We start from the raw sequence: 19,375 nt of genomic DNA, 5'->3' as shown, positions 1-19,375 counted from the left end.
TTCTTTATATATATTTGTTGTAATCACCTTATAATCCTGTTATGAGGGATATTTATATGTGTACACATTCAGAAAGGACATACGAATTGCTTTTAATTTTCCAATGGTTTTGCTAAACACTGGAAATTCCAAGCTGGAACTGGCTCCTCTCATTCTCTAGGAGCTTACAATGTGAAAAGAGACTGCTAGACTTACCTTCAGTATCAATGAGCTTAAAATTTCATAATGAATGAGTTGTTCCTTTTACCAGAAGCACATGTTGGAGAAGGGTGTTCCAAACAGGGAGAACTACATGTTCAAAAACAGAAGAATGAGCAATAACTTGCCTGTTGAGTGTGGGAAAGTTTTACTTAACTCATTTTAGTTCCATATTTGGCTGAAATCTTTATAATAAAGTCCATATCTATTTTTTTTCACCACTGTGTACCTAACACTTTGCTCAGTGCCAAATGTAGTCTTTAATTTACTCATCCATTCATGCATTCAGTAAATGTAAGCATTCAGTATGTGCTGGGTAGTGTGTTGGGTTTTGAGTAAAATGGAATGAACTAAATAAATGTTGTTCCTGCCTACAGGGATGTAAATTCATTACTTGATTAATTAATGTTTAGTCAAACAGCTATTGATCAAATATACATCTTATTTTTATTAAATTTACTTTCTGTTATGAATCTTAGAACTATATTATAGTCCTGATAAATAACTGGTAGTCAGTGATTTTACTGTACCTTCTGCCCATTGACAAGTGCCTAGACTATAACAACTTCTTTTGTATTGATTTTCTCTCCCTTATTTGCTTCAAGTAGAGAAGTACAACTGGAAAAGTCAGTCATTAATCTAATTACCTAACCTTGTCATTACCAACATCAAGTATAGATGTTAATTATTATCTATAGACTCATTCCCAAAGAGTTCTTCAATCAAAGCATATCAAAAACCCCATTCATGGGGCTAGGGTTGTGGCTCAGTGGTAGAGCACTTGCCTAGCATGTGTGAGGCCCTGGGTTTGAGTCTCAGTATTGCATATAAATAAAATAAAGGTCCATTTATAACTAAAATAAATATGTATATATTTAAAAAAAAACATTCACACTAGGGCAGGACCTCCCCGAAGTCTAGTAGCTGCTGTTCATGAGCATGAACTATTTTGCAAATACATATTCAGTGTCCTATAGTCTTCTAAACCCCAACAGTATTTTGTGAAGAACCTATTTTATTAGACAAGTGGTTCTCAATAGTCTAGCCACCAAATGGGAGCCCTGAGACTCTTCGGGTTTGTGAAAACATTAACACATTATTTGCCTTTTCTTCTCTCTCAAATAAACAGAAGATTTTGCATGAGACTGTAGGCCATTAAGATATTCTCATATGATATGTCCAGATAGCCAGAGGCTTGTACTTTTTTGTTTTGTTTTTAGTAGCAGAGATTGAACCCAGAGGTGCTTAACCACTAAGCCATATCCCCAGAACTCTTAATATATATATTGTTTTAATTTTGAAATTGCTTAGGGCCTCAACCAGTTGCTGAAGCTGGCTTTGAACTTGCAATTCTTCTGCCTCAGCCTCCCAAGCTGCTAGGATTATAGACGTCTACCACAGCACCCAGTATGTATATCCTTATTTTGCAAAATGTTTTGTTTTAACTTTCTGCATGGTTAACCCACATGTATAGAATGTAAGGTATCCTAAACCCCAAAAGTTGAAGAACTGTTAAAATAGACTGTTGTCTTCATTTTCCCATTGAGGTTCTACATAGATAACTTCAACAATTCACCTGGCCAGGCTCATGATTTCCCAGCTAGCCATGCCTGGCCATTCTTTTTCTTATATCCTTTTATACATAAAAGCAAAAAAAAATGTTTTTAATAATAAACAAAGTTGAGACTCTTAGTTTATCAACCGTCTACTATCATTGCCTAGAAAACCCCTCCTATGGTATTCCCAGGTTAAATCTGCCTTAGCACTATTTACCACAGAACCTGTCACAGATGTGGTCCCTAGTCAATGGTTTTTATATTTGTTTTTGTTTTCAGGGAATTCTATTTGTATTTGAGTGTTATCTTTAGAGTTTATTCATATGGATAGATTTTCTTCATAATTAAGAATCCAGAAAAATTTTTAAAATTTAAAAGTATATTTCTTTTAAAGAAAATTTATATGAATGAAACCTAATATTAAAAGCAAATAGATTATATTCAACATAGATTACTAAAATCATATATTAAAGGGATGCATTAGCCACCAAAACAATTTTAATTCTAAATGTTGTGCTTTAAAGTATATATAATAGGGTGATTTTAGTATAATTGTAATGTCAGTAATTTTTCCCACATTTTTATTGGTGTATTATAAGTATGCATGTTAATGGGATTTGTTATATATTGATAAAGGCATCCAATAACAATATAAATTGATCAATTTCCCTCTCCAGTATTAATATTGACCAATATCACTCTCCCTCCCTCTGTCCCTACCTCCCATTTCTTGTTCCCTTTTCTCCACCTGATCTCCCTTTGATTTTTAGAAGATCAATCCCCACCTTTGTTTTCCCTTTTCCTCTCTAGCTTCCACATATGAGAGAAAACATATGACCCTGACATTCTGACTTATTTCACTTAACATGATGGTCTCTAATTCCATGCGTTTTTCTGCAATTCCATAATTTTATTTCCTTTATGGTTGAATAAAACTCCATTGTGTATATACATACTACATTTTATTTATTCATTCATCCATCAATGCATACCCAGGCTGGTTCCATATTTGACTATTGAAAATTGTGCTGCTATAAACATTGATATGCATATATCACTATAGTAAGATTATTTTAATACTTCAAAATAAATACTGAGAAATGGTATAGCTGGGTCATATGGTGGTCCCATTCCTTCCTTTTAAGAAATCTCTGTAGTTATTTCCAGAGTAGTTGTACTAATTTACTGTACCATCAATAGTGTAAAAGTGTTCATTTTTTCCACATCTCTGAATCATTTATTATTATTTATATTCTTGATGATTGCCATTCTGACTGGATTGAGATGAAATCTCAGTGTAATTTTGGTTTACATTTCCCTAATTGGTAATGATGTTGAACATTTATTTCATGTATTTGTTGGCTAATAGTATTTATTCTTTAGAGAACTGTCTTCAATTCATTTGCCCAGTTAAGAAAGCTTAATTTTGGTATAAAGTTGTTGAGCTCTTTATATGTTCTAGATATTAATCCTTTCAGAGTAGCTAGCAAAGATTTTCTCTCATTCTGTGGGTTCATTTTTTCATATTTCTGATAATTTCCTTTACTGAGCAGAAACTTTTTAATTTGATATCATTTGATTTATTAACCCTTGACATTATTTCCTAAGCTTTAGCAGGTCCTATTAATAAAATCATTGCAGTGCCTAAAAGCTGGAGTGTTGACACTACATTTTCTTCTCGGAGTTGCATAGCTTCTAGTCTAATCCCGAGGTCTTTGATCCATTTTGAGTTGATGTTTGTGCAGGTTGAGAGTTTCATTCTTCTACCAATGGGTAACCATTCTACCAATGGATAAAGATGCCGTCTTTTCACCAATGTGCATTTCTGGCACCATTGTCAAGGATTAGATGACTGTGGATGTGTGGGATTGTCTGTGTCTTCTATCTGTACCATCAATCTGTGTGTCTATTTTTATGCTACCATGCACTTTTTATTACTCTAGATCTGTAACATAATTTGAATGCAGGTATTGTGATGACTCTACCATTGGTTTTTGTTGTTGTTGTTGTTTTGTTGTTTTGTTTTTGCCGGGGGCAGGGTGGAGACTTAGAATTGTTTTGGCTATTCTGGGTCTTTTATTCTTCCAAATGAATTTTAGTACTGCTTTTCCTAGTTCTATGAAGAATGCCATTGCTTCTTTTTGATGGAAATTTCATTGAATCTGTAAGTTGCTTTTGGTAGTATGGCCATTTAACAATATTCATTCTGCCTATCCATGAATGTGGGTGATCTTTCCATTTTTTTTAATTTCATTTTTCATTGTTCTATACTTTTCATTGTAGAGCTCTTTCACCTCCTTGTGAATCTAACCTCCTTGGTTAAATTTATTCCTAAAATAATTCCATTCACAATCCTAATTGCTGTAAATACAATTATTCACAATTATTCCTATTGCGAATGAAATTATTGTCCTATTTCTTTCTCAGCATATTCATTGTTGGTACATTGGAAAGCTACTGATTTCTTATGTCAAATTTGTAACTTTCTACCTTAACAAGTGGGTTTGTTAAGTCCAACAGTCTTTTGGTGGAGTTTTTTGGCTCTTCTGTGTATAGGATCATATCAATGATGATTTCTTCCTTTCCTTTATTTACGCCTTTTATTTTATTTTCCATAAATGCTCTGCTAGAATTTCTAGCAGTATAACAAATAGAAGTGGTGAGAGTAGATATCCTTTCTTGTCTTGTCCCAGATTTTAAAGTAAAGTCTTTCAAGTTTTTCCCCATTTACTATAAGGCTGGCTTTGATTTTTCATATATAGCCTTTATGAAGTTGAGGTAGGTTCCTCCCATCCCTAGTCTCTTCTGTGTTTTTATTATGAATGGGTGCTTAATTTTGTCAAAGGCTTTTCTGCATCTATTGAAGTTACTAAGTAACTTTTGTCCTTGATTCTGTTAATGTGATGAGTTACATTTATTCATTTGCATATATTAAAACATTCTTGCATCTAGGATAAAACCAACTTGGTCATGGTATTCAATCTTATTTTGCTGTACATGAGTTGCTAATGTTTTATTAAGTATTTTTGCATCTGAGTTCATCAGGGATAGTGAGCTTGTCTGCTTTAGATATGAGTGTGATACTGGCCTTATAGAATGAAGCTGTAAGTGTTCCATCTCCTAATTCATGAAATAAGTCATGCATTCTTAAAGGTTAGACAGAATTCAGCTGAGAATCCATCTGGTTCTGGTCTTTTCCTTGTTGGAAGTCTTTATATTATTGCTTGTTTCAGTATAAGTTACCTATCTGTTTAGGTTTCCTATGTCTTCTTGATTCAGTTTTGGCAGATTGTATTTGTCTAGAAATGTATTGTTTCTAGGTTTTTCAATTAATTGGAGCATAAGTTTTCGAAACAGTCCCTAATTATCTGCTAGATTTCTGATATGTCTATGATGATTTTTACTTTTTCATCTGCAATTTTATTTAGTTTTTCTCCCATGTTCTTTTGGTTACTTTGGTTACCCTTCACTTTTCTGACTTGAATCACCACGAGTAAAATCTTCTATGCCTGATTCATTCCTATTCTTCAAGGAACACCCTAGGCTACATGGAAGGCACTTGCCAGAATAGTGTACCCATATTCTGGCTATGATTTCCCAGTTCCCACAGCAGCTGTTGCAGTGTTGCCACCTCAAGATGGCACCACCTCAGCTCTCTGCAACCAGCTGGGAAACATGGGATACTTTTCAAGCACTGGTGCAGAGTGCAGCCTATAGGTCAGCTAAGGGCAGGCTGCTTTCCTGATCTCAATATTTTCTATACTAAATCTGTCTATTGGGTTTCTTTCTGTGTTCCCCTTCCCTCTGTGATAAAATAGCACTGCTTGTACAATAAATAACTTGGCTCCAATGTAGTCTTTCTTATTTGTTTAATGTACCCAAATTTATGAGTTCTAAAACATTCTCACTGTCCAATACTGTGAGAGTAAATCCCTCTTTCACTCATCTTGTAGAGAAGCAGTACTCCTACCACTTGAATCCTGAGCCATGGAGCAATGAGGAATGCAGCTTTCCTCTAGCCCACAATCTTTAATTCCCCTGAGCAATGTTTTTAAGGCAAGATGAAGAATAAAGGAAATTCAGTCTAGACCAAGCCCTAGTTCTTAATTACCTTTGGAACTTGAATTAGCTTTACTTCTCAATGTTTGAGGTGCATTTTAGGATACACAGGATGGTATTTTGGGTATGAGAATATCTTTCAGTTCTCTGACTGGAGGGAGCTTAATTAGCCATGGTTCTAGCAATTGCACTCTGAAGTTCATTATTTTCACTATGATACCACATTTCCTGCAGGCTTCTTCCAACAAATAACTAGGCATCATTGAGATACTAAGGCAGACCCATTGGTGGCAGATGAAGGACTCTTGTGATTCTGATTTGACTCAAGGACCACCCTCATACTCCCACTGAAGACCTTGCTATATGCTCCTTAGAAGTATGTTACACAGAACTATCCTACCTTCACTTCTATCGATCCTCTCCTACTTATCTCACACTTTTCCTTTTCTTACTGCTCTCCAAATCAAAACTACACTTCCATCTAATTGCTTTCCCAGTTTCTGCTGGATCCCATTTCATTTTGATCTCATATGAATGTTTACTAATTAATTTGTTGCATTTTTATAACTCCATCTTGGTATATGCTTCATGGAGGATTTGGAATAATGCCTAATTTGTCCAGTTAGGTCATTTTCCCTGTGGTGTGTCCCACCTCATTCAGATTTCCAACCCTTACTCCTGAGGCCCTGTGGAGAGAAACTGGGATGCTTTTCAACATTTTCCATGGCTTTGGAAACCAAGACTTACTAACATTTTCTACCTCAATTTTTTTTTTACACTAACTGTGACCTTATTGTTTTTAAAGCAAATTTAATTTTAGACATGACAAGGAGAAATAGACCCAGAGCTCATTATCTTTCTTTCCTCTTATAGCCCACAAAATGATTTCTCTAAATCACATCTTCAAACCAATAAATACTAAAGTTTTATTGCTAAACTGCCTTCCAAACTTATTCCTCAGGTAGCTTCTCCTCTGTAGTCTTCTTACATTTTATCAGGGGGGAAGAACAAATCTTGTATGGGGCTTTATTTTTATCATTTTTACCACAGTTACTCCCTTTAACCAAGCTATTCCCTTGGTCAAATAAGGCAATAATGCACAGCAAACCCTATTACAACAGTTATACAAAAAAAAACACAAAAGAAAGCGCAGGGGGAGACCTGAGCTTTATATTTCTATTCCTTCAAATGAAGTCATTTGCATGTTATATGTTCTTCTTATTTTGATGGGCTTTATATTACCTTCTTTAGGTGCATTATGAGGCAGACAGGAGCTTTATAGCTAAGAGGAAAATGGATAAAATCACTAAGTTTGGATCTTTGTTTTTCTCCTTTTAATCAAGCATCCATGAAATTTCAAAAACCTAAAAATAATTGGCAAGTTCAGTGATACCTTTGTCTATATAGATATATTTCAAGTAATAAAAAACTCAAAGTCAACTACATTCAAATTAGCACTCACCTCAACACCTTTTCTCTCCCCTCTTGTGCACATAGGCATGCGTGTTTGCACACAAGCACAAACACACACACTCACTCAAAATACAGGGAAAATCCTGATACTAAGTTTTCTGGAAACAACTTAAATGAAGTCTTAGCAACACCATTCTCACCCCTAGGAATGATAGGCATTTCTTTTCTGATTCTCTCTTTTTTTTTTTTCATTTTATTTGCAAAGTTCATTGAAGCAAGGAGACTTGGCATGGCAGCCTATCATTTCTGAACAGACTTGATCTAAAAGTTTTCTGGGTCACATATGCTCCCTCAGGTTCCTCCTGCAGTCTGATATTAACCATCTGGGATATAAGGAAAAGCCGTCAGCAAACACTTTTTTTTTCAACAAAAACTATCCCAATGTAGGTCATTCATTAAAACCTCTTCAACTGAGAAATAATCCAAAATGGACACTGAAACAAAGCTACTGAAGAGATTTGTACCAATACACATGTGAGAAATACACATTTCAACATCCCAGTGAGCTCTCCACATTTTCAGTTCTATTGACTCAACATAGCCATCATCTTCCCCATTTCTTCTCTTTCTATCTTTATGCAGAGTTTAAAACCTGAACCTCAGTCTCTGAGTTACATTGAAAATTGGCAATGTATTAAGAGTTTAATAGTGATATTGAACTTAACTAAGATGAAAAATCCTGTAGTGGAAAATAACCTTTTTAAATTTAGTGGTAATAGCAGTGTTTGAATTCCACTATTACTATCATTCAACTTGATGTTCAGAGGAAATAACTGTAGGCTGATTTTCTGTAAATGTATATTTCGTTGAATATGACTATTATAGCAGATTTTTCCATTTTTCTTTTTTAATCATTTTTCACCAAATAAGAGATGACTATTATAGATCATTTGATCCATCTATAAAAGCTAGACATGTAAGAGTCAATGAATCTCCAACATACCTGTGTTCAGTTGATATAAAACTAAGTACCAGCTAATGATCAGAGTTATCAGCTCCTACTTAGCACTGGATGCAGCCCCAGCATTATCGTCTCTGTGAAATCTTCCTTGAAAACCGTGGACCATAGGAGTTACTCCTTCCTCTAGTCATCCACATATTGAAAAGTACAGAGCCTCTTAGATGATACATTAATCATATGCATTTTTTTTCAGCACTCAGTCTCCCTCGAGCTAATAGAGTGCACAACCACCCTCATATGTTTAAGACTGAGAAGTTTCCTGGGATATGTGGCTTTCATTGCTAAAACCAGGACAATGATGCTACTCTCAAACTTTTCTTCTGGAGTGAAGTTAGAAGTATTGTTTTCATTTTGCAAAAGGAAAAGTTATTGTTTGAGGGGAAGCAATTATCAAAAATTCTAGTAATAGAATGTGACTCTTCAATACTAAATAGTCTCCTTTTTCCCACTGTGTTCACTTGCTTCCTTTCAACAAGATTTATTTTACACGAATATTAATGAGACCTACTCTCTTAACAGATTTTTAAGTACAGCCTTATCATTAACAGGTACATTGTTAAACAGCAGATCTCCAGAAATTATTTATTATATAGCTGATGTTTCATACCCATCAATTAGCAATTCCCCACTCTCTCTATTCCTAACTCCCAGAAACCGCTATTTCATTCTTTTCTATGACGTGACTGTTTTAGATGCCTCATATAAGAGGAATTATGCAGTATGTTTTCTCTACTACTAGCTTATTTTTTATAGGATAATATCCTCTGGAGTCATCAATATTGATACATATTAAAGGATTTCTTTTTTCTTAAGGACTAAATAATATTATGTAATGTGTGTGGTATGTGTGTACATCACCTTTTCATCCACTCATCTCTCCATGTATATTTAGGTTATATTTACATCTTGGCTATTGTGAATAATGCTGCAAAGTATATGGGATTGATAAATCCCTTCAAGACCCTGATTTCAATTATTTTGGGCAAATACCTAGAAATTGGATTGCTGAATCATATAAATGTAGTTTTATTCTTAATTTTGGGGGGAAACATCTTATTGTTTTCCCTAGCATCTGTACCATTTTGCATTCCCACCAAGGGTACATGGGTTCCAGATTCTCCATATCTTTGCCAACACCTACTATCTTTAGGTTTCTTTTTTTTTAATAATTGGCATTGCACAGCTATTAGGTGTTTGTTATCCCTTATAATTTTGATATGTATTTACCTGATGACTATTACTGTTGAGCACCATTTAATATACCTGTTTCCCATTTTTATATCTTCTTTGAAAAAAAAATGTCTCTCCAAATATTTACACTATGTTTTTTAATTAGATTTTTAGTTGTTTTGTTATCAAGTTGAAGGATTTCCTTTTGTATTTTAGAAATTAACCCCTTCTTCATGATTTGCAATTATTTTTCTTCCATTCTGTACATTAGGAAGATATTCCGCTTCCTTTTACAGAACACATTTCTCGAACCTGCCATAAAATTCTCTGAAGAGTCTATGCCTTGTTATGAACAAAATTAAGTGTTACTTTTTGTGATAGCTAAATAAAAACAAACTATTGATAAAAAGTTGCAGCTTCACTAGGGTCTTACTGAATAATATGAAGCAAATATTCTCCTGGTGGTGATTTTGTAAATTTGATACAATACATGGATAAAGTGTAAATTTACCCTAGATCTAATAACAGCCTGTACTTTCTGGTGCTCAATGAAATTATAGTAATCTCAAGTCTGAGGATTTTGAAAAGAAAATTACACTTCTAATTAGGTATAATATACCTTTGCATTTAAATAAACGTTTACTACATGTTGTGTGAATGACACTAACCAATAGAAAATGAAAATTAATGGGTTTAGCCCCACTTTGAGGAAGCATGATCTAATACTTATATACAAGTTTATTTTAAACACCCAAATGCATGCATTGTTTATTTTATAAGCAGATTAATGTATAAACAGCAGGATATCTGGCATATTTAAATGTTCTCATTTGTAACATTAATAATACATAATTACTCTAAAGCATTTTCATTGAGGAAATGGAAACTCATAGGCTTGAAACTCACCTTATCAAGTGGAATAAAACTGGTCTTAAAATGAAGTTTCATTTCAATGTTTTAAATATATTCTGAACTAGAAATTTCTTTACAAAAAGATAAAGTAAGTTATTTTGCTTATTTTTTACCTTCTATTCTTTAACTGTTTATTTATACTTTAACATAACAGTTTACCATGAGGTTTAGCTTGAATTCTAAAGTAAGTAAACGGAATACACTTTAGGTTTTGAATGAACATAGGAAGAGACCAGACATAAGAGAAGCCACATCTAACACTCAGGAGGAAAGGAGAAGTTTCTCCAACTACTTAAGTTTATGAATTACTGTATTCATCTTTAGCCTTGTTGAGGAAAGTACTTTCATTCATTTTTAAGTGTTGGGGAATACAATCTATGAATGTCTTATCCCACCACAAAACTAAAGACTATCAGGTAGGAAAGAGAGAAGATTTAGAGTTGAATTTAATGTAAGATAATAATATGCCTCCCATCCTCCAATATAGGACTAGCTCCATTAATCTTGTTATTAAATTTGTATCAGCATATAAACATTAGCTTTCATTAGTTCCAAGGTATACAGATTTTTAAAAACCACTTCTGGAATCCAAGTTCATCTTACAGTCTATAGTGTCTATCTGCATAGGAACATTTTTGGTGTTAGTATAAATTGTCCATTGTCCATGCCTGAATCCTGTAGTGTATCTTAGTCAGCTTCTTTTGCTGCTGCAACTAAAAGACCTGACCAGAACTACTGAGAAGAGAGCAAAGGTTTATCTGGGGGCTCATGGTTTCAAAGGTCTTAGTCCATAGGCTGATGGCTCCATTTCTCATGGTTTGAGGTGAAGCAGAACATCATGGTGGAAGAGTATGGCAGTGGAAAGCAGCTCACATAATGATCAGAAAGCAGAGAAAGACTCCACTCACCAGATTCAAAAGGTGTACCCTAAAGGCACACCCCAAATGACCCACCTCCTCCATGCATACCCTAAGTGCCTTCACTAAGTACTAGCATCAAAATTTGCAGAATAGTTGTCAGGTATTTAGGAAAACATTCCCTGAGACAATAGTGGATAGTTTAAAAATAAATATTGTCCCCAATTCCCTTTAGAATGCAGAGAGCAATATACATAGAAATGATATGCATAAATGACACTGATTAAGAAGGATTATGACTATGAAGAAGTTTTAGGAATATTTAACCAAATTAGTTTGCTTACCTTCCTTTTTTTTAGTAGGATGACAATTTACTAAGAATGCTATATGATTTTTAAAACAATTTTAAACTCTAGCATTTTTGCTAAAAGTAAAAATACTGCTAAATAATAGAAAAATATAAGGCTACAAAACTGGCAGTACATTTTAATCTCATCAATGCTCACTAAATAATATGTGATAGTAAATTCTGTGTTGAGTAATGTCTTCATCATATGCATAGCATAAGCAAATCTTTTCTTCAATACTATATTAGATGACCAAAATGGCAGTGTACTTGTATGAAAGTCAATTTTTTAATCAATTTTTAAAATTTTTACATGACAGCAAAATGCATTACAATTCTTATTACACATATAGAGCACAATTTTTCATATCTCTCGTTGTATACAAAGTGTATTTACACCAATTCTGGTCTTCATACATGTACTTTGGTTAATAATATCCATCACATTCCACCATCATTTCTGACCCCATGCCCCCTCCCTTACCCTCCCAACCCTCTGCCCTATCTAGAGTTTGTCTATTCCTCCCATGCTCCCCCTCCCTACCCCACTATGAATCAGTCTCCTTATATCAGAGAAAATATTCAGCATTTGGTTTTCTATGATTGGCTAACTTCACTTACCAGTATCTTCTCTAACTCAATCCATTTACCTGTAAGTGCCATGATTTTATTCTCTTTTATTGCAGAGTAATATTCCAGTGTGTATATATGCCACATTTTTTTATCCATTCATCTATTAAAGGGCATCTAGGTTGGTTCCACAGTTTAGCTATTGTGAATTGTGCTGCTATAAACATTGATGTGGCTGTATCCCTGTAGTTTGTTGTTTTAAAATCTTTTAGCTATAGACTAAGGAGTGAGATATGTGGGTCAAATGGTGGTTCCATTCCCAATTTTCCAAGAAATCTCCATATTGTTTCCATATTGGCTGCACCAATTTACAGTCCCACAATCAGTGTATGAGTGTACCTTTTTCCCCACATCCTCACCAATACTCATTGTTGTTTGTATTAATAATAGCTGCCTTTCTCATTGGAGTGAGATAAAATCTTAGAGAAATGCAAATTAAAACCACTTTAATTGCTAGTAATAATGAACATTTTTTCCTGAATTTTTTGATTGATTGTACATCATCTTCTGAGAAGTGTCTGTTCAGGTCCTTGGCCCAATTTTTGATTGGGTTATTTGTGGGTTTGTGTGTGTGTGTTTAGCTTTTTGAGTTCTTTATATACCCTAGAGATTAATGCTCTATCTGATGCATGAAGGTAAAAATTTGCTCCCAAGATGTGGGCTCTCTATTCACCTCACAGATTGTTTCTTTTGCTGAGAAGAAACTTTTTAATTTGAGTCCATCCCATTTATTGATTCTTGATTTTAATTCTTGCACCAAAGTAGTCTTATTAAGGAAGTTGGGGTCTAATCCCACATGACAGAGATTAGGGCCTACTGTTTCTTCTATTAGATGCAGGGTCTCTGGTCTAATTCCTAGGTCCTTGATCTACTTTGAGTTTTGTGCCTGGTGAGAGATAGAGGTTTAATTTCATTTTGTTGCATATGGATTTACAGTTTTCTGAGCATCATTTGTTGAAGAGGCTATATTTTCTCCAGTGCATATTCTTGGCACCTTTGTCTAATGTAAGACAATTGTAATTTTGTGGGTTAGTCTGTGTCCTCTATTCTGTACCATTGGTCTAAGAGTCTGTTTTGGTGCCAATACCATGCTGTTTTTGTTACTATTGCTCTATAGTATAGTTTAAGGTCTGGTATAATGATGCCACCTGCTCTACTCTTCCTGCTAAGGATTGCTTTAACTATTCTGTGTCTCTTATTTTTCTAGATGAATTTTATGGTTGCTTTTTCTATTTCTATGAGGAATGTGAGATTTTGATCAAATTGCATTAAATCTATATAGTGCTTCTGATATAAATATTTAGTTCTGAATTTTTCTCTAACCATTATTTAAAAGGATACTCCAAAACATACATTCCTACTCCCAGATGTAAGAGTCTCTGGAAATTTTCCACTTTCTGATTTGTCATCAATTAGGTATACTATACATATAGCCATATCCTGGTTTCTGTTACTAGAAAAAATATTATAAAATTAATTTCACATTTTACAATATAGTTTTTTTGGGGTGTAATTTATAATGAATTTTTCCATGGGTACTTAAAAAGTACTTAAACACACATGTGTATACATTTACATAAAGTTTATATATGATATGGTTCATACTTATGAAATGTATTAGTCTGTCTAGGTATACTATACATATAGCCATATCCTCATCCTCAGTCTTGCTCCTAAATTACTCAGGGCTTCTATCTTCTTTGGTTTTGTGTACTAGACCTTCAAGGACTAGAAAACAACAAGAGAAATCATCCACTCTTGTGGATTTAAAAAAAAAATCAATCTTTCTTTTCTCCTCTCTCTTCTCTTTTGCCCTTCTCTTCCCTAACACCCCCTTCCCTTCCTTCCAGTGATTAAATCCTGGAGTGCTTTTCCACTGAGTCAAATCTCCAACCCTTCTTATGATTCATATTGAGACAGGGTCTGCCTAAAGTGCTTAGGGGCTTGCTAAATTGCTAAGGCTGACTTTGAACTTTAGATCCTCCTTCCTCAGCCTCCTGAGTTGCTGGGATTACAGGCATGTGCCACTGCAGCCAGTGATGTCTTGCTTTTATTTTTTCTCACCGAAAATGGCAGTACCCAGTTGTATGGAAATGTAATTCAACATTTGCCTATGATTAAATGTAATACAAATAAAATTCCTTTTATAAAATAAGAAAATAAACTCTGAACAAATTCAAAAGATATAAAAATGACAAGAACATCCGTGGCATACCAACAATTCTTTCTTATTTTATTAACATATTTCTGAGTTCAGTCAAATATGCATCTTCACTTTTACTTCAATTATAACACCTTCTATTCTATTATGGAATTTTTAGCTAAATGAAGCTAGTTGCAGGGACATGCACACAGCCAATTTGTTCATTAAATCTATTGTTGTAAAAGTGAATGAAAGGCTTTATTATCAATCTCTTTAATTTCAAGATAGAATTTAGTGGAAATCAATATTAAAGAATGCATAATTGCTAATTCTTCTTAAAATAATAGACTCATTCAATAAGACAGTCTCATCCCAAAAGTTATCACTTAAATCATTGACACTGTCTAATTATTTAGCAAGCAGCAAATCTTACCTAATTCTGATGCTTTGGGCAATTATATAATGGGATCCTAACATTGTCCTGAACTGGAATTAATTTGGGCATGCATATAAAGTGTCTCAGCAATAAATTTGATTAGAAGAAAGATGACTACCCCAAAAGAAAATTGATAACAACATGCTGATGCTTGGAAAAAATACTGGTAACTAGCAAAGTCTTAACAGATCAGAATAGGAAATGTACCAAGAGAGTCCTCATTGGAACATATCAATTTTTAAGCCTCTTGATTTAAAAGTCCAACAATATGGCTAAAATTATATACAGTACTGTATATTCATTATTTTTAAAAGATGAGACTTTTCATTTGTGCCTTAGTAAGCAGGATTTCTGGGCATAAAGTAAATTTTAAAAGTATAAAATGAGGAAGGCTTAATTAGTCACAAGAGCTTCATATAACTTATAAGCACCATTTCTTAGTCTTTGAATTTTTGTGGCCTTAGATATTAAAATCAAATTTAGAAAAAGAAGTACACAAAAGGACTAAAACATGGAGTAAAGGTTAAAACCTATTTCCCTTAATTATTAATTTTAATTATCAGTGATGACAATCAAATGCAATGGGAAGCTAATTTTAGGTTCAGAGTTCCAACAAGTTTTGAACAATAGTCTATATAGAAGTCATTCTCATCATGTTGATTCCTGTCCAGAGAATCAGTCTAAAATTCACTGCTCACTTTAGTACTGTTCTGGGATAGGCAGCTTTCTGCCATTGTTGTTTGGCCAATATATACCCACACACTATATACATATAATTATATGAATGTATACAAATACACATATATAATTATATGAATATAATGTGTATATATTATATATGAATTATAAATGAATTATATGAATATAATTGTGTGTATATTAGTATTATTTTCATTGTTAGGAACAAAAACCAGAAAGAAAATTTTTAATAAGGGAAATAAATCAATTATTTGTTTGGAGAATTTCTTAAACCCGAGTTTAATATCGGTAGTATTTCAATGAGGGAAACTTGTCAAGGCCAATGAGTCTTAGACTTAAGAAATACATAGCTTCACTATAGATAATATTCAAAGTATTTTTCACTTACCTCTCTAGAAACACTAATTCATATACTTAAAATGGCTTATTTTGGGTAACCCAATTTTTATTAAGAATAAAACTGCTACATTACAATGTCTTTTACAATAAGAAGTAAATTATAAGAGACTGGAGCAATGGTGCACTACTGTAATCCCACAGACTCCAGAGGCTGAGACGGGAGAATTGCAAATTCAAAGTCGGCTTCAGCAACTTAGGAAGGCCCTAAGCAACTTAGCAAGACCCTATCTCAAAATAAAAAGTAAAAAGTTCTGGTTACATGGCTCAGTGGTTTAGCACACATGGGTTCAATCCCCAATACCTGGTGGGGGAAAAATGACATAAAATACAAAGAATCAGTGACTATGTTTACTATAAACAACCATAAATTTCCTTATGGTTTTGGTCCATAAAATTTATTTCCTTTAATTTCTCTACTAATTCTTTAAAAAGCTACTGTTCACAGTTCATTGCACAAAATCACAGAGATGTAAAGACCATAAATTAAAAGCAAAACTGATGAGAACCAGTGATGCATATTGAACAGATTGTCTCTGAAATATATGAAAATGATAATATAAACACCAATTTGTGACCCCTGAATTATTTTCTTTATGGGTCAATTTAAAAAATTATTTTCCCAAAAATAGCACTATATTGTAAAAAATAATTAGAAGACAATTTCAAAAAAGTTTGACTAAAAATTCTGTAAAAACACATTTGAAAAATCTTATATAATTATGTAAAACAATGTTCCTTATTCTGTTTAACAAAGGAAAAATCTAGACTTGTATAAGTGTCCAATTGACCTTTTCAACAAGAATTTAGTATATATATTATATACTACACCTGCAGAATTACTACTCGAGCTCACCTCTGCTGAGTAGAGGGCATATGCACAGTGCTTAAATCTGTAGGTCTAGAGCTCATACTCCCAGATTTGATCTTTATTTCATCACAAAATTAGCTAGAAAACTGAAGTGACCATCCCTAACATTGCATGTATTGATGTAAATTTTGCAAAACAAGCAATAATGCTATCTTCTCATTGATACAGAATAACAAATATTTTCTCTTATTCTAAGTATTAAATATAATAATGCATACATGTTTCTTTTTCAACAGAAAACACTTAGTGAATACCAGATATAGGGACAGCCATATTATTTTTTACTTTGACTTTTTTTTAAGAATAGAAGCAAAGAGTTAGTTGGCACAAAACTGTCTTAAGATCATGATTTAGGATTTTAGAAAAGATAAGGAAACAGGAGAGGGGGAAACCATGTGACTAAGAGAACACGGAATGACATTCACAGAATTTAGGAGATTGGCAGAGTGAAGAAAAATGTCCAACGCACAATAAGTTCTTTCAAAAGGGATACAAGAATATTAGACAGATGGTTGTAAATAATGCAGAAGTTTAAATATGTATAATTAATATTGACAAATATTGACAGTATATTTGAACAAGACACTTAATTCAGGTAACCTAAGTTACTTATATTTTCTTTTTCATTAGTATCAGATCAAATTACTCCTATATATTCTGTATATCTATTGAACCCTTCATGGTCTTGCCATTCTTTCTGCAGTATTATACCTAGACTCTCATCTGTCCTCATCTAGCTTATAGACTTATTCTCTTTAATGATCTCTGGCCTATAGTTCTGTCCAGCTCCAAGCTATTTTTCATAAATAAATCGTATCATTGCACAGAATAACTACCTGCTATGTCAACAGAACTGATTCATCTATTAAAAATTGATGATATCTGTTCCACAATTTTATTAGAGTAATTTGGTACAACACAGAAAATGCCAAAGAGATCACCATGCCAAATCACGCTTACCATTTACCAACAGGGTAAAATTTTAGAAAAGAGATTCTTGATACCATCAGGCTATTTTCTACTCAAGAAAATACGAATAACTCCACTGCCTTTTAAAATGTATTTTAATGACCAAAACACCTTTTATAAATTACCTTGTGTAATGCATACCTTAAAAAAAAGAAAAAGCTCAGTCAACTAGGACCCTAAGGTTTATCATCTTAACTTCAGTTCCATTCTTTCCCAAGCCATCTGGGAAATGAAAAGAAGCATATTAGAATCTTTCTTAACTGATGTATTAATTCAGGATTAAGTTTGGATTCCAAAGATTAGATTATAATAATACCTACGGAACACTTACATGCTCACTTAGTTGAGCCTCATCCAAAACACCTAAGGTAGCTAACAATGCGATAGTTCTTTTAAAAATTTATTTACTTTTTTATTTATTCTAATTAGGTATATATGACAGAAGAATGCATTTTGATTCATTGTATAAAACTGCAACACAACTTTTCATTTCTCTGGTTGTACATTATGTAGCTTAATACCAGACGTGCAGTCAGACATGTACCTAGGATAATGATGTCCATCTCGTTCCACCATCTTTCCTTCCTCCATACCCCCTCCTTACCCTTCCCACCCCTATGCCCAAAGTTCCTATTTTCCATGCCCCACACCATTACGAATCAGCTTATCAACTTATCAGAGAGAACATTTGGCTTTTTTTTTTTTGAGGGGGGAATCGGCTTACTTCACTTAGCATGATATTCTCCAGCTCCATTCATTTACCTACAAATGCCATAATTTTATTCTTTTAATCCCAAGTAATATTCCATTATGTATATATACCAGTTTCTTTATCCATTCATATATTAAAGGGCATTTAGGTTGCTTTCACACTTTGGCTATTGTGAATTAAGCTGTTATAAACATTGATGTGGCTGTGTTACTATAGTATGCTGATTTTAAGTCCTTTGGGTATAGACCAAGGAATGGGACAGCTGAGTCAAATAGTGGTTCATTCCCAATTTTTCAAGTGATCTCCATCCTACTTTCCAGAGTGGTCACACCAATTTTCAGTCCAACCAGCAATGTATGAGTGTGCCTTTTCCCCCCACATCCTCACCAACAAAATTGTTGTTTGTATTCTGGATAGTTGCCATTCTGACTGGAGTGAGATGAAATCTTAAGAGAAATGCAAATCAAAACTACTCTAATTCCTAGAGATGTTGAACAATTTTTCATGTATCTGTTGACTGTATATCTTCTTCTGAGAAGTGTCAGTTTAGCTCCTTAGCCCCTTTATTCATTTATTTTTTTAAATACATTTATTTATATGTTGTGCTGAGGATTGAATCCAGAGCCTCGCACATGCTAGGCGAGTGCTCTACTGCTGAGCCACAACTCCAGCCCCCTTATCCCATTTATTGATTGGGTTGTTTGGGTTTTGGTGTTAAGTTTTTAGAGTTCTTTATATATCCTGGAGATTAGTGCTCCTGTGTGTGGCAAAAATTTGCTACCAAAATGTAGGCTCTCTCTTCACCTCTTTATTTCTTTTGCTGAGAAATGGCATTTTAGTTTAAATCCATCTCATTTATTCATCCTTAATTTTATTTCTTGCACTTTAAGAGTATTAAAGGAAGTCTTCTGTTAAGGAAGACGGGCCTAACCCGATGTGATGAAGACTTGGGCCTACTTTTTCTCTATTAGACACAGAGTGTCTGGT

Source organism: Urocitellus parryii, chromosome 7 (assembly GCF_045843805.1).
Source record: "Urocitellus parryii isolate mUroPar1 chromosome 7, mUroPar1.hap1, whole genome shotgun sequence".
NCBI lineage: Eukaryota > Metazoa > Chordata > Mammalia > Rodentia > Sciuridae > Urocitellus > Urocitellus parryii.
The sequence above is the reverse complement of the archived record's forward strand: the minus strand, read 5'-3'. Positions refer to the sequence as shown.